The sequence below is a fragment of the Pseudopipra pipra genome, chromosome 17 (assembly GCF_036250125.1).
Source record: "Pseudopipra pipra isolate bDixPip1 chromosome 17, bDixPip1.hap1, whole genome shotgun sequence".
Taxonomy (NCBI): domain Eukaryota; kingdom Metazoa; phylum Chordata; class Aves; order Passeriformes; family Pipridae; genus Pseudopipra; species Pseudopipra pipra.
Window position 1 is genome coordinate 7,781,641 of NC_087565.1, and position 14,008 is coordinate 7,795,648.

The 14,008-nt window shown below is 42.9% G+C and overlaps 2 long non-coding RNA genes across 2 annotated transcripts in view; one reads left to right on the forward strand and one right to left on the reverse strand.

Moving 5' to 3' along the window:
* The window catches only part of LOC135423659 (uncharacterized), a 224,447-nt gene that overhangs the window by 125,159 nt on the left and 85,280 nt on the right, over window positions 1-14,008 (forward strand). The gene's annotated exons all lie outside the window — the stretch shown is intronic.
* Window positions 6,772-7,334, reverse strand: LOC135423849 (uncharacterized). The gene is made up of 2 exons (XR_010434982.1): window positions 7,124-7,334; window positions 6,772-7,043 (listed from the first exon to the last, which is right to left on the reverse strand). It is a non-coding gene; the product is annotated as an uncharacterized LOC135423849 (long non-coding RNA).

A 14,008-nucleotide genomic window follows, 5' to 3' on the forward strand; every position in this document is an offset into this window, starting at 1 on the left:
CGTCCTGCAGCACAAGTGCTGCAGTGGGGAAGCCTTCCAGTAGCCCTCCAAAATAGCAGCAATTACCTAATTACAGCCTGGTCATGCTAAAGGTCACATTAATGGCCACCAATGCTGATGAATGGGAGGGCAGTGGCGTGGATGAAATCATAATTAGTGCAGCATGAGGTAGGTGTTATGTTAAACATCCAGGGGGAAAAAATGAACAGCGTTGCACAGGTGGACCCAAATGTTCCGTGTAAAACTTCACCTGCAACAATCCCACTTTGAGAAGACAAGAATAAGCTTTTACATAGTTTGCTCCTGTCAAGAAGTTAAGCCAGTTGTGAGTTTTATTCACCAACTAGGAAAGCACGTGCTGGGTGTGACACACTCCAGACTCCACTCTGCTCGTTTTGAGGTGTCACAGGGGGGCTGTGCTTGACAGACACTGTATTTTCTTTCCAATGAGTTCACCAGCTACTGAGAAAGAAGAAATTTAACTGGAGCAGCAGGACAGTGGAGATGCTCTAAGATCCAGGCAAACAATAAATCAGGTGTCCACTCCTCAGCATGTCTGGGGAGGGTTTGATATTCTGTGCGTGTCACACACACGTGAAAAATCTGCTGGTACCGAATTAGCAGAAAAACCAGCAACATTTATACTGTTTAGGCTGCAAAGGTTTCCATCAACACTAACCAGGTGATTTTTCATTGTTACAGTATATGCAGTGCTAAGATAGCACCTTATGTCTGCTATTGATTTCCTTGATGCTGCCTTCAAACTTGGTGGTCACAGCTGGACCTTCCCTCTGTCAGTGCCGGTGTCTCCAACGGAGCTCAGGGGGTTGTTTCTGTCTTTGCATGAGCTTCTGTTTCTGTTCCAAAATTGCCAAAAATCTGGCCCACAGGTGTATTTTCAGGACAGCAGAAGGGCTGAACTCGTGTGGGTCAAAGACATGGCATTTAATCAGGGGTTTTAAATAGGAGGAGAAAAGAACAGACCAGAATCTTGTATCTCCCAGCATGTACCTTTCTTCCACTTGTGTCCTCGAAAGACACAAGGTAATGGGAATTCAAGTTTGAATTCCAGGCCAGGTATCTGCTAATTTCTAAACATAAAGGACATTTTTAAGTGTCAGTTTTGGAAGCCTGGATCCCCAGCAGCAGAGTTCCCAGGTTAGAGGAGGGGAGGCAGAAGCACCAAGGAATGTTGCTCAGGCTCCCTCCATCCCTGCCCGTTGTGTCAGTGACTGTTGAGCCTCGTTAGCAGTGACACATCCCAGAGCTGGACAGGTGGCCTGGGATCCAGGCCTGAGCCTCTTATCTCAAATAGCTCTGGAAAGCTCCTTTGGCAAGAAGCCCAAATGGGAAGGAGCAATTCTTCTGTCTCAGACCAAACTCGTAAGGAATCTGGAAAGTAGCAGGCTCTGCTGGCTGTTATTTCTGTTCCCTCCTCTGCTGTCTCCTCTCCAGATTAGTTTTTTAATCGGGATGTTTGACTGCTTCTCATCTTGCTGATGCAAAATCTCTCAATATCCAGCAGGAGAAAGGTCCACATTGCTTTCAATAATCTTTGGATCATGCCATTAGCTTCACTTAAGCTTTGGGTCTGGTTCTTCACAGTTCAAAGGATTTGTAGTCTCTATTCCAAGTCCTTATCCAGTTTTTCTGAGTTCCTTAACTCTTTAGATATGAAAGGTCTCAGCTCTTCACCTGAGTAGGAGCTGTATCTACTGCTAACCAATAACACAGACATTTAGGGTAGGAAGGAAGGAAAAAAGGACATTGTATTATAATGTTTAACTTGTGAAACAAGAGGAAATGTCTTCAACCTGTGATCCATTTGGGTTGCATAAGCTATGAATGAGGCATTGTTAGATGAATATTAAATATACATGTATATATTAAATATTTAACTTGAACTTTGTTCAGCTTTCCTTTCTTGTAATTCCTTTTCGGTGTTCATAGAAAACAAACCTGATTTTTATGTTGCTTGCCAGTAGTGACCTCAAATTTTCTGTTTGTGTTAATAATATCAATTACCTGCACACATGAGTCACACTGAACTTTGTCACTGCACTGGAGGAGTGCTTTTTGGAATATGTCCACAACCCTTTTTTCTGTGAAAAACACTCCCTATTGCTTGAAATAGTCTGTGAGTGCATTTACTGTTTCATGCATATATAACTCTGGAAGTTGTTCATTCCGAAATTTTTTCAGCACAAAGCTGAAGCCTGCAACTGTTCCAGTTGAGGTGATAGGAGAGATGATAAAAGAACTCCAGAGAAATGTCCTTGTCAAGCACAGGAATGAATGCAACCTGAAATGTCCCTGGAATCCCACAAGTGCATTTTGAACCCTGGGCTGCTGTGTACCTCCAGTGTGTCCCCTGCAGCTGTGAACTGCTCCTCTTTGTGTAGGGCTGGGCAAGGCTCCAGTGGCTCTGTTCTTACAAGGAATGCATTTTCCAGTGTTTTGAGTTAATGACTATTATTCAAGCTGAAGTCAGTTCCTTTCTCACACTATTTTAGGCTGTGTGTGGTAAACCTTTGTGCCACTCTTCTCCTCAAAACATTCTGCTATTTTCCTTCTGTCCTAAAACCAATACAAATTATACCAAGGTCTTTATCTTCTGCAGTAAGTGTTGGTTATCTCCATAATGACTAAATCCTGAAGTGCAGCAGGTTGGTATTTCTGCTGGCCTACTGACCCTCCTTTTATTGCTGCTGGTCAATGCAATGGTGTTGGGAAGTTCCTGTTGTGTTTGATGTGCAAATAGAGAACAAAAGGTCCCTGCCCTGATGGCTGAAAGTTTAGGTATTTGTATTGATTGGATAAATATTGGACATTTGTCTTTTTCCACCAGAAAGTGATACATTAAGGCAACTGTTTCCTGGACAGATAAAGAGTGAATTCTGAGGATATAAGGAAATTAAGCCTGAAGTGAGGCTTGTAGTAATGGGAAGGTAATGGGGGGAAGCAGGTACGTGACCTTGCAATGTTCTTCCTCTCTTTCTCCCTTTATTTTGATTCTGAGCTGATACTTTATTAATCAGACTTTGAACAGAACTACAGCCTGTGTGTTTTCCAGCACTCACTCCATCCTTCTGTGCCTCTGAGGTGGTTTCCTATTCTTGCCCTCAGGGGAAGGAGTGCAGGACTCTTGGACCATCCTGTCTTCCTCACTTGCCTTATCCAAACCTGACTCAGGAGTAACCCTTGAGGAAAGTGCCTTAGCTAATGGGCCACGTCCCCCCTGCATTGCTCAATACCCACATGCTGATCTCTCAGGCATTTCAGTTCTTATTTATTGTTCACAGTGTGTTGAAATTTCCATTTAAATTAAAATTAATAAAATGGAACATTGCATTTTTTGAATCTATATGGGGGAAAGTTATTTTTTATTTCCATTGTAAAGTGAAAATACTGCTTACAATTTTTATTTTTAGCTCTTTCTTTACACGTGCTTTTCCTTGCTAGGCTTAGTTACACAGAAGGGTAATTTTATTTTGAAATTTTAAAGCTTCTTAGAAGGAGAAAACATACCCAGGGAAAACAAGATGTTGGTCTCATCTGAAGGAAGAACAAAACTGGTTATGAAATCATCACAATTAAAAAAATATCTTTGACCAGTTTTCCTCTCCATTCAGTGACAACAACTCTGATAAAATGTATCTAATTAACACCCAGCAGATAACAATTATCTTGTATAATTATGATGAGCTGGTTTGTTCTTTAATTGACAGCTTGGGCAATGTTTTATGATGTTTATGTGACCTTGCAGCTGATCTGGCCCCGCTCCCGTGCGCTGCCAAGTGCGGGGCTGTTTGGATTTGCAGCCCAGCCCCGGCTCTCACCCCTCGTTACCGCCGCTGTCACTCCAGGGTGACACATCCCGCTCCAGCTCTCCCTGGCTGCCGCAGTGGCGCTCCCAGCCCCTGGAATTGCGCCGAGATTGCTCCCAGTTGTTGCCCCTCTGCTGCCTGTCCGTGCCTGTGCGTCAGCTCCGGGGAAGAGCTGGCTCTGGAGGAGCCACAGAACACTCAGCACAGAGATGTGCCCTGTGAGGAACGAAATCCTTGGATGTATCTCGTGGTTTCACACGGAGTTGGTGCAGACTTTGCAATAAACCCCCAATCTGCTTTCTATTAAAAGGTACCCCATAGTTCAATAACCAAATGTCTGTGCTGATACAACAGATGCCTTCGGTTTGATGCATCCTGGGTGCTTTGGGAGCCTTTCAATTTTCCCACTGAACAAAATTTCTTTGCTGTCCTGTAACTAATGAACCCTTGTGCGTTGGTACCTGGCTGCTGTGATCACTTTTGCAGTAATGCTGTGGGATGCTCTGCCTACAGCCTGTCCTTTGCACTAAGGGATGTCTGGCATAAAATTGCAAATTAATTTTTGGAAGAGATTTTGCTCTTTGCTAGAGGGAGGCAGATCTAAGTAGTTGGACATTGTGGGGGAAAAGTGGAAGAGTGGAAAGCCGATCAGGTGGCTCAGATATTCAGGGATGACTAAGAGGGGGTCATTGGTTTTAAGCCCAGTCTGTCCAGGTCACTTAATCTGTGATTTGATATTTTTTTCCCCACTGACAAAGTGGGGTCAGAATAACTATTTCCTGATCCCTTTTCTATGTGTTTTTCTGGGGTTGAACCACTGCTGCCTTGCTGTGGATATTTTACTGCCCTGCATCTTTAATTTTTAGGCTATTAGTGCCTTCCAAGGGAAGGACACTTTGCAAGCCTCTTTCTCCTACAAAGGAGTGGGGACAGAAGTCCTTGTAAGGGCTGAACTTGTGTGAATATTCGAACTGGATTTACAGCAGTGGGGTTTTTAATGTTTGCAAACAGGGAATCTTTAAACAGCTGAGTAGCAGATCCCTCTTCCTGCCACGGTGGCTCTTAATTAAAATCTTTGTCCCAATTTCTTCATTTCATATGTAGGTGTGTTACTTAGAGCAGCTCTTTTCCATCTGTGAAGGAAGAAGGAGCTACTACCTCCTGATTTAAGTCTTTATCCAGAAGGCTTTAGGCCTTTATTGGTTTTTTTCCTTCAATTTTGTCCCCCTCCTGTTGAAGAATCAACCATTTCCAGTAGTCGAAACAAGTTGAGTCTACAGATTTTCAGTTCCAATTTCTTCACCCTCCCTTTTCATCCTGAGTGCTCTGCCTGCTGCCAGGCTCCTGCCATGGTTATATTGGCACAATAATCAGGTGCCATCTCAACAAAATCACCCCCCGTGTGCTCAGCCAGTGTGAGGGCTGTAATGCAATCATGGAATAGTTAATGAGCAAACCTGTGCTTCCCCCAGGTTGCCTCACTACCCTTGTCCTTGAAGGTTTGGAATGAAGGGGAATCTCCACTGGGACAATCCTACCTGGCACGGGGTGTAATGGGTGAGTCAGATTTATGTGAGGGGTTACTTCCCTGAAACTATTTTAAAATTAATTTAGTGAGAAACAAAGAGGAAACCTCCCCAAACAAGGTTTTTTGTGGTATTTCTGGATTTTGGGGATTCCATTAGAGAAGGAAATAGCCTGGGAACAGCTTTTCTTGTAACATCATCTTGTCCTTTTCACTCCAGGGCAGTATTAGAAAGTGCAGTGGTGCATAAGACTTGGTAATAACTGTTATTATTTGTTAAGCATTGTCTTATACAGCACTGAGAACATTGGGTTTCTGTCCTACATGGATCATTACTTTGGAAATGCAAAATTTTTCAAACAGTAAGTGTCCTCAATGATTAGAGAGAGATTATCACCGAGTGCTGCATTTTTATTTGGGTTTTTCTTGTGTGTGTTTTTTTTTCTAAATGAAGGGGCTGAACATCAAATTAATCTAGTTATCTGTAGCAAAATTCTGGTTTGAGGATGAGATAAAGTATGTCAAACCACTCAACCTGATCTTCTCTCAACATAAATTGATTGGAAGGAGATGCAGAAAAATCCTCTGCATGGACTCTGATGATTTGAGGTCCCCAAGCTGTCAGTGTGGGCAAACCCAGTCCAGATGCCTGGGCTCTATTTTGGGATAGATCCTCTCCATCCTTTAGGATGATTTCAGTATTTGACAGCCAAGGTAATGGACAGCTGGACTTCCAGCTTCATTAATTGAGATATTCCATCTAAACCCAATGGGTGAGGGTTTGGGTTGGCAGGAGGTGAGAGTTCCATGTATTATTTTTTCTCCTTTGTCAGGAGGATTCTGTAGAAGAAAATCTCAACTTAAATCAAGGCAGATTTGTGTATCTATTACTGGTACATAAAATAATAAATGGAATAAAGTTTGGAGATGTATCCAGTAGGTTCTCAGTAAGAAGCATTCTGAAGAGACCTTGTAGTATTATCTGACCTTTAAAGTAAACTTGAATTTATTTAAATGCCATAGGCACAAATTATATGCTTTTTGCCTTAAAATTCATCGGGGAGCTATTGATAGAATTAATAAAGAATAATTTTTCAGAAAAAGTGAACATATGGCTTGTTATTACTGACTTCAAGCCACAATCAGAACATTATCTAAATAACTCCAGATCCCAGCAGTATGTTCTCAAGCATCTCGTACATTAGAGCACGACTCCTGGAATTCTTTGAGGCTTTGGACGTTCTGTTGGGGATCTTTGAGCAGTGTTGTCTGTGTTCTGACTTCTAATCCTGTTAAAGATCTTCATATTGAGGATTTTATAAAGGTGATGTGAAAACTTTAAGTGGGCTTGAGGTGACATTACAAACCTTGAGCTTGGGAACATTTTTTCAGGAACTGAAAAACTAATTAGAATCAGTCTCATCACATGAGTGTTTTTCTTTCTTTGTTGTTTCTTGTGGTGTTTGCTCTCCTGACACTCAGTTGCTCTGATTCTTTTTCAGTGTAATTTTCCAGTCCTTTACTCATGTTCCTTCAAATCTTTATGAGTTGAGTAAATAGATGTAGTGGGATGAGCTGAGAAAACGTAAGACTTGCAGAATTTTTCCCAGTCATGGGGGAAACATATTGCAGCTTTTCCTCCTAAGTTTTTTGCTGATTCTAGTGACCAGACAACTCCCAGCCAGCTGTGGCTAAAGACATTTAGAAATGTTTTCAGAGACAGGCAGAATAGTTTATACTGGGCTGCTTCTCCCACCAGGTTGCCACGTACCTCTGCAGAGAGGGCTGGAACCACCTTCACTGGGCAGGAGACTTGGAGCACCAGGAATTTAAATGTCCTGCTCATCTAATTTGGCTGTGAGCCATTTTATTGCTCTCTGATTGATGTATCTATTTAAATGCTTTAAGAACTGGGACTCTTTCTCAGCAGGGGCTTGCACAGTGCAGTGCAGGAGGGATCCTGACCTTGTTTGGGGCCTTCTGTGTTTCTGAGAATGAAGTAATAATAGAATAGAATCATTATGTAGAGTCATGGAATGGTTTGGGTTGGAAGGGACATGAAAGTTCCAACCCCCTTGCCATGGACAGGGACACCTTCCACTATCCCAGATTGCTCCAAGCCCCATCCAACCTGGCCTTGGACACTTGCAGGGATGGGGCAGCCACAGCTTCTCTGGGCAACCTGTGCCAGGGCCTCCCACCCTCCCAGGGAACAATTTCTTCCTACTGTCTAATCTAAACCTACTCTGTGTCTCTGGCTGCACAATCCCAACTCCCTCAGCCTTTCCTCCCAGCAGAGCTGCTCCATCCCTGATCATCTTGGGGCCTCCTCTGGACTGGCTCCAGCAGCTCCCTGCCCTTCCCGAGCTGGAGGCAGCTCTGCAGGAGGGGCAGGGGGGCACAATCCCCCCCTCACCTGCTGAAGCAGCATTTTCAAAGCTTGTATCCAACAAATGCAGCACCTCAGGAGTTGCTGTCACCCCCAGTTAACACACACAGACAGAGACTCTGAATGCAGCTTCCCTTTCTTGGCCTGGATGCTCAGAGGAAAGGGGAGAAAATTGGCAATTTGGGAACAAAAAAGAAGAGACTGTCTTTATTAAAAGAATGGCCAAAAAAAGAAGATGCAAACCCCCCTCAAAAGCCAAAACTAAATAACCCCTGGGCTCCACACTGTGGATCCCAGCATTATAGCTCTCTGCTGAACCCCACTCTGCAGAGATTTCTGGCTCCCTGCTGCAATTTAAAGCTCTCTTGCTATTTAAATTATCCTTGGGAGACAGCCTTGTGTCTTTACTTGGCTGCCTTTGCTTTTTTTCCTATTTCTTTTTTTTCTTGATGAGTCATTCTACCAGCTTATACCCTCTCATCAGATAGACCAGACAATGAAGTCACCAGGGTTGCCTGAGAGCAAAATTGGCCCCATTATGCACAACCACTGTGCCTTGTCACTGATAATACACTGCTCAAAGGCTGGCCCTCGAAGCAGGATGGAAAATCACCAGGGACAAGAAACCTTCCACCCAAACAAAAAATATTTGTTGAAATTTTTGGGGGTGTGTGTTTTTAAATTTGGTGAAATACTTCCAGCTGAAAACAGGAAATCACACACAAATAAAACTGGTGTTATATTTTGTCAATGTAGGAGGGAGAGCAAATTATCTGATAGTGTTCCTTTACTTGTGTGCACCAGCCTCAGCCTTCTGCAATTAGCTATGGCAGGAAACTTTTATTGGTCTTCTATATAAACTAGAAGACTTCATATCAGAATGTATGAGAGGAAAGAAGGATGCTTGACAAAAATCATCCTTTATTAGCTCAGAACAGAAGCAAAGTTAAACAGTCCTTTCTAGAGGAACATGGGTGGAAAGACACTTACCCAGAGAACTTTAGTCTAGAAACAAGACACCAAATATGAGAAGGAAAACAAAACAAGGATGAGGGAAGTGACTTTTTCCACAATGGTGTGGCACATCAGGAGCTGGCTAGGAATAGTACTGAGGATTTCTGGTTCTCAGAGAACTGTTCTTGCTGCTGAGGCACAGAACCTTCAAAGCCCTCGTGGCTCTGATAGGGCTGATGGCTTGGTCTGCTCAGCTGGAATAACAAAGGGCAGCTGGTCTTTTGGGATCTGTCATAATCTGGTGAGGAATTCCATAATAACTGCTAATATTAAAGCTTTTACAAGCCTAACTATCTGCATCAATAAAGGACAGAAGAAAAGCAGTTTATTTCCTGTTCTAAGTCTTACAAAACCATAGTCTCCATAGAGACCTCTCTTCCTTCCTTTCAGTATTTTTAACAAGAGGAAAATCTCTTTATTGCTTAGCAAGCCCATTCTCAGAGTCGTGCCCATCAGTGGGCTTTGGAGAGACTAAAGTGGCTGAGTTTCATCACCTGCCAAAGCTGATCCTTCTTTTGATTCCAAACTGGTGCTCTGTCATTAATGATTTTTTTCCATCACTCCGTGCTGAACACAGATGAGCCCCAACACTTCTGGGCCCTCTATTAACTTGGTATAAAAGGCTGCTTTCTCTTCCCACCCTCTCTTAAGGTCCAGGAAACCTTAGTGCACTGCTAGAGGTGACTAAAATGTGCTGGGAGAGAGGAGAATCAGAGCTCAGGGGTGCTGCTCTTTATGTCGTGTCTGCAGAGACCACAGTCAGCGTCCCCAGTGCCACTTCCACCCTCCCTGGGAAGGGAGAACCTCATGTTGCAAACTCACCCAGGAGCACAGTCCAGAAGGTGACTGCTCTCAGCTGGCTGGTAAAAGCATCTTGCACTATTTTTCCAGCCTGATTCTATCTCACCAACTGTCTGGCTTGACTGTTTTGCTGTGATTCTTGCTTACAGTTTGTCACACTGATGAAAGATTAGCTCTGTGTATGTGGGTTTTTTCCTTTTTTTTTTTTCCTTTTTCTCTCTCTTCCCCCTCTCCCTCCCCCCCCTCATTTCCCAGTGTGGCATTTAGGATGGAGGCTGAAAATATTGAACAAACTGCTGATGTCCCCAAGATTCAAATGTGTGAAAAAGACTCGTAAATGAGTCTAGCACACTCAGAAACATTCTTAACATCTGTTCAAGCAGGAGTACCAGTTCCCTTGCTCAGAAAGCACAATTTGTCCTCCCTGTTATTTAAAACTTTGGATTTGAATATTATCAGAGCGGAGCTAAGGAAAATAAACTCTTTTATTGTGGATATAGGATTTATAATGGGATGTGTGGTGGGGATGGTGCAGGATTATAGAATTTTAACTGCAGAGTGTCCTCAGTTTCTCTTTTATTGAAAGTCTTCCCCTTACAGAGCACTATGGAAAGGGCCACATAGTTGCAAGCCCTGTGGATTGTGTCCCCTGGACTGCTAGGTATGGGTTTACTGGAAAATAGCACGTGTTTTCCTCTGAAAACTTACTACTTATGTAGAATAAAGCAAAAGCACCTTAAAAATCACTAAAAATAATTTTAAGCTTTATTTTCATATGCACTCTGATGAGGCAAAAATCTCTCTAACTCAAGTTTTGTCTGGCAGTAAATATTTCAGGATTCTGTCTCCGAAATGTAGTTGCAAAACTCTCAACACTTCTGCAATTTAGTGAGAAAAAGGCTATAAATAGGCAGCCAGACAGAGGCACAGCAGGGAGAGCCCAGGGGTCCGAGCTTCCAGCCTCTTTCTGCAACCACAGTAAAGAATTGCAGACATAAACATGACAATTGCAAAGAAAAAAAGCAACTGGTAACTCTGAGAACGAAGAAAAATAAGTAAAAATAAGTGGCTGCATTTAATAACCAGGCTGAGTGGGCTCTGCAGTTTGCTGGGGATGCTGCAGTGACCTTCCCTCCTCCAGCCGGGCTTGGGATGAAGTCCTGGCACTCCAGCCTGGATCCAGCTCTGCCAGGGGTGGGTGGATCCTGCTGTCCCAATGTCCAGGGTTAAATCCCACTGCTGGTGGGGACTGCAGCACCCTGGGAGCTCTGGAGAGGGGTTTGAGCACAGTTTTAAAGCAGGTGGATGAGAAATCTGTGCAATGTTGTGAGTGTTCCGAGGACTGGAACATCTTTAATCACAATTAATCCATTAGCATTCCCCATTTAAGTGGCATTTATTGCTACAAATGTCTGGTGATGGTAACAACAGTGGCTCTGTTGCAATTATTCCACCTTTTATAATCCATACCAGTGCTTTTAGTTCTTTTTGATAGAGAAATCATGTAAGTCACGAGTCTCATTGCTGGTGTGGTACAGCAAGATGAAATACTTTTCCTCTGCAAGGTTAATGTGCTGCAAGTCTCCCCATGATTAGGAACAAAAATATACCAGCAGGTGGGATATAACCAGAACAGAGAGAGTTCTGTAAAATTCAACTTAAACCAGACAATAAAACGGGCAACGGCAGCTTAGAGGCCTCCTGCAGCAGCGATCTATAGTTCCAAGGAGAAGTCCCCTGGAATATACCTGTTGTTTTAAGAACAATGAGATTTTTGCAACTGTGATAACAGTTTTCCAGCTGCACATTGGTCCTAAAAGCCTGACAAGTGTCCTTTCCTGAGAAAGAGGGATTTTGAAAGTAACCTCTAACACCAGCACAGGACAGCAGTTAAACCTGATTACACTTGGCAGTGTTTAACCCTTCAGGGAAGCTTGGAATTTAACAAATCCAAGTAGAAGCCCAGAATGTTTAGTTGGGGTATGTGAACTAGGCTTTCATGGCTTTGTTTCTTGTCTTCATTTTGGGCTGAGTAGTATTTAACTCTGTTCAAAACCAGCTTTGCAGTTGGCCAGGGTGTTACTGTGACCTGAACCTCCAGGTTCAAGCATCTGGTGCCCGTTTGTATTCCTGGAATATAAACTTAAGCATGCATCCTACTCTAAAACTTTTCTTTAGAAAAAAAATGTTGTCTGATGAGATCTTTGCTCCTCTGTTTGCTTTTTAGTGCAGTACATCCTTTGGGCTTGGTTTTGAATTCATCTCTCGTACTTGCGGGTCTGTCACCGTACAGTGCAAGTGGGAGAAGTTAAGTGTTTTGGTGTAAGACAGGTTTGAAAATAACCTCAGTATTTCACAGTAAAGGGAAATCAATAAGGGCAGCAGCAGAGAGAAGAATAGGTGTATTAATAAACCAAGACTCTGAGTACAGTGGGGTCAGGAGCTAAATGTAGCTGTACCTAAAGCATCGTTCCAGACACCAGTATGTGGTGGGAAGATTAGAAGCTTGGCCTACTTGTAGCTAGACACAAATGTGGGTTGCTGGGTTCTTTTTTTGGCTGAGGAGGGGTGTTTCCCCATTAGGATACAGAAATAGTAACTCCAGAAACTAAACGTGACTTGCAGACAAACTTTGAGCTCACTCTGCTGAATTCCTTTTTTCAATGTCACTGGAGGCTGTGAAAGCAGCCAAATGCATTCAGACTGGTCACAGGAGCTCTGCTGTGGAATATGCCTGAGCTGGGAGGATAAAGAACTTTCAGGACTTGCTTTTCAATATTTCTCAATAACTCAGGCATCATTAATCTGGGATATATTTAGTTCACTTTCTGACATAGTTCAAATGATGATGTCGTTTATTTGGAGGTCAAACACCCACCCAGCCACCTCCTTTAAAAAGCTACACCTCTAAAGTGCACTAGATGTGCTGATATTGATAGTGACATTTCCCACCTCACTCCTGTGAATTTACACCTCGATTTGTAATATATTTTATTCCTAATAATAAAATGCTTTGGCAATGTGAGCACTGTGAAAAACAAATTTTGGGTATCCATACGTGAAAAGAAAATGCAAAAGCTCTGTATAATTTAAGACTAACAAGGTAACATCCACAATAAAGTTTTAGTGTCAATAGTATCAATTTAATATCAATGACAAGTGAGGGAAAAAAAGTCCAAATAAAAAGGATTGGCTGGTTTTACAAAAGACCAGTTCTTGTCTTGACTCAAGACCACATATCCTTCTGGTAACTTCACATTTGTAACTAGTCTAGTTAGGTGAGTGTTTTGACAGACTATATATAGCTTTATAATTTGGGACTAAACTGAATTTGCTGGGACTCCTCTAAGGTGATTCCACATATAAGAAAGCACTTGCAGGCTTAGAGACTGCAGGCTTTGATCAGTAATACTTTGCCATAATACTCTTTCCCAGAAATATTCCCAGCTGCTGTCTAATTCCTGAGGCTTATTGTAGTTCCTATTAGTCACTGGTGTTTGCCACGTTTCTGTGACATATTTCTGCCTCCTTTTGTTTGCTCTTCTTGTACTGTCTTGTTACAACAGGTGACGGTGTATTATCGTAGCAAATAAATGTAGTTTGTGAAATGCAATCAAGCTGCAGAGGCAGCAGAGGTAATTCCTGCCCGTGACCTGAATTTCATTCCTTGCAGTGCCACTGCCTTACCAGGTGACCTTGGATGAATTTCCTCGTTAGGAAAATGGGGCCAATTATTTACCCCCAGGGCGTAGTACTACAGTGTAACGAATGACAAAAGCCAGGGAAGTACAAATTCCTTTGGAACCCTCCCAAATTCTGTCCATTGACCATATGCTAAAAGCCATTATGGCCGAGACTCTGACTTCCCTACTCCACGGGGACAGCCGAGTGTTTCCTGTGCTGGGGCAGGAATGTTTAATGGCCACATTTGTTACTCTGGTGCTGGGATGGATTAGAGGAAACTGCAGCAGGGAAGGGCTGGGATCCAGTGGGGTCAGTGCAGCCCGTGCAGCAGGTAAAGGATGGTGCTCCAGCCATAAATACTCGTCTGCTCCGTGCATTCCTTAGGCCAGTTCATCATTTAAACCCTCCCTGAGAGGGAACAGCAGAAAATATGTTCGTGTGTTTGGTTTCCTTATTTTTATCTGCATTAGGTGCTCTGATAAAAACATTGTCCCTGTTTACAGACCTCACATTCTCTCGTTGTCACCTCTACTGCTGAATGAAGAGGCAGAGGCAAAGGGGGGATGTGTTGAAATACTGCACCACAGGGTTAATTTATCTGAGGAAAAGATTTTTATTCTCGTTGTATCTTTCTTGTGCATCTATCTGTATGTTAAAGATGAACATTACAACGATACCAATCTGTGTTTCTGCTTTTGGGGTGTCAATAGAGAGGTGAAAATCTAATGTGGGCTTAGTCTGAAATAGGGCAGGGAAAAAATTTCCATG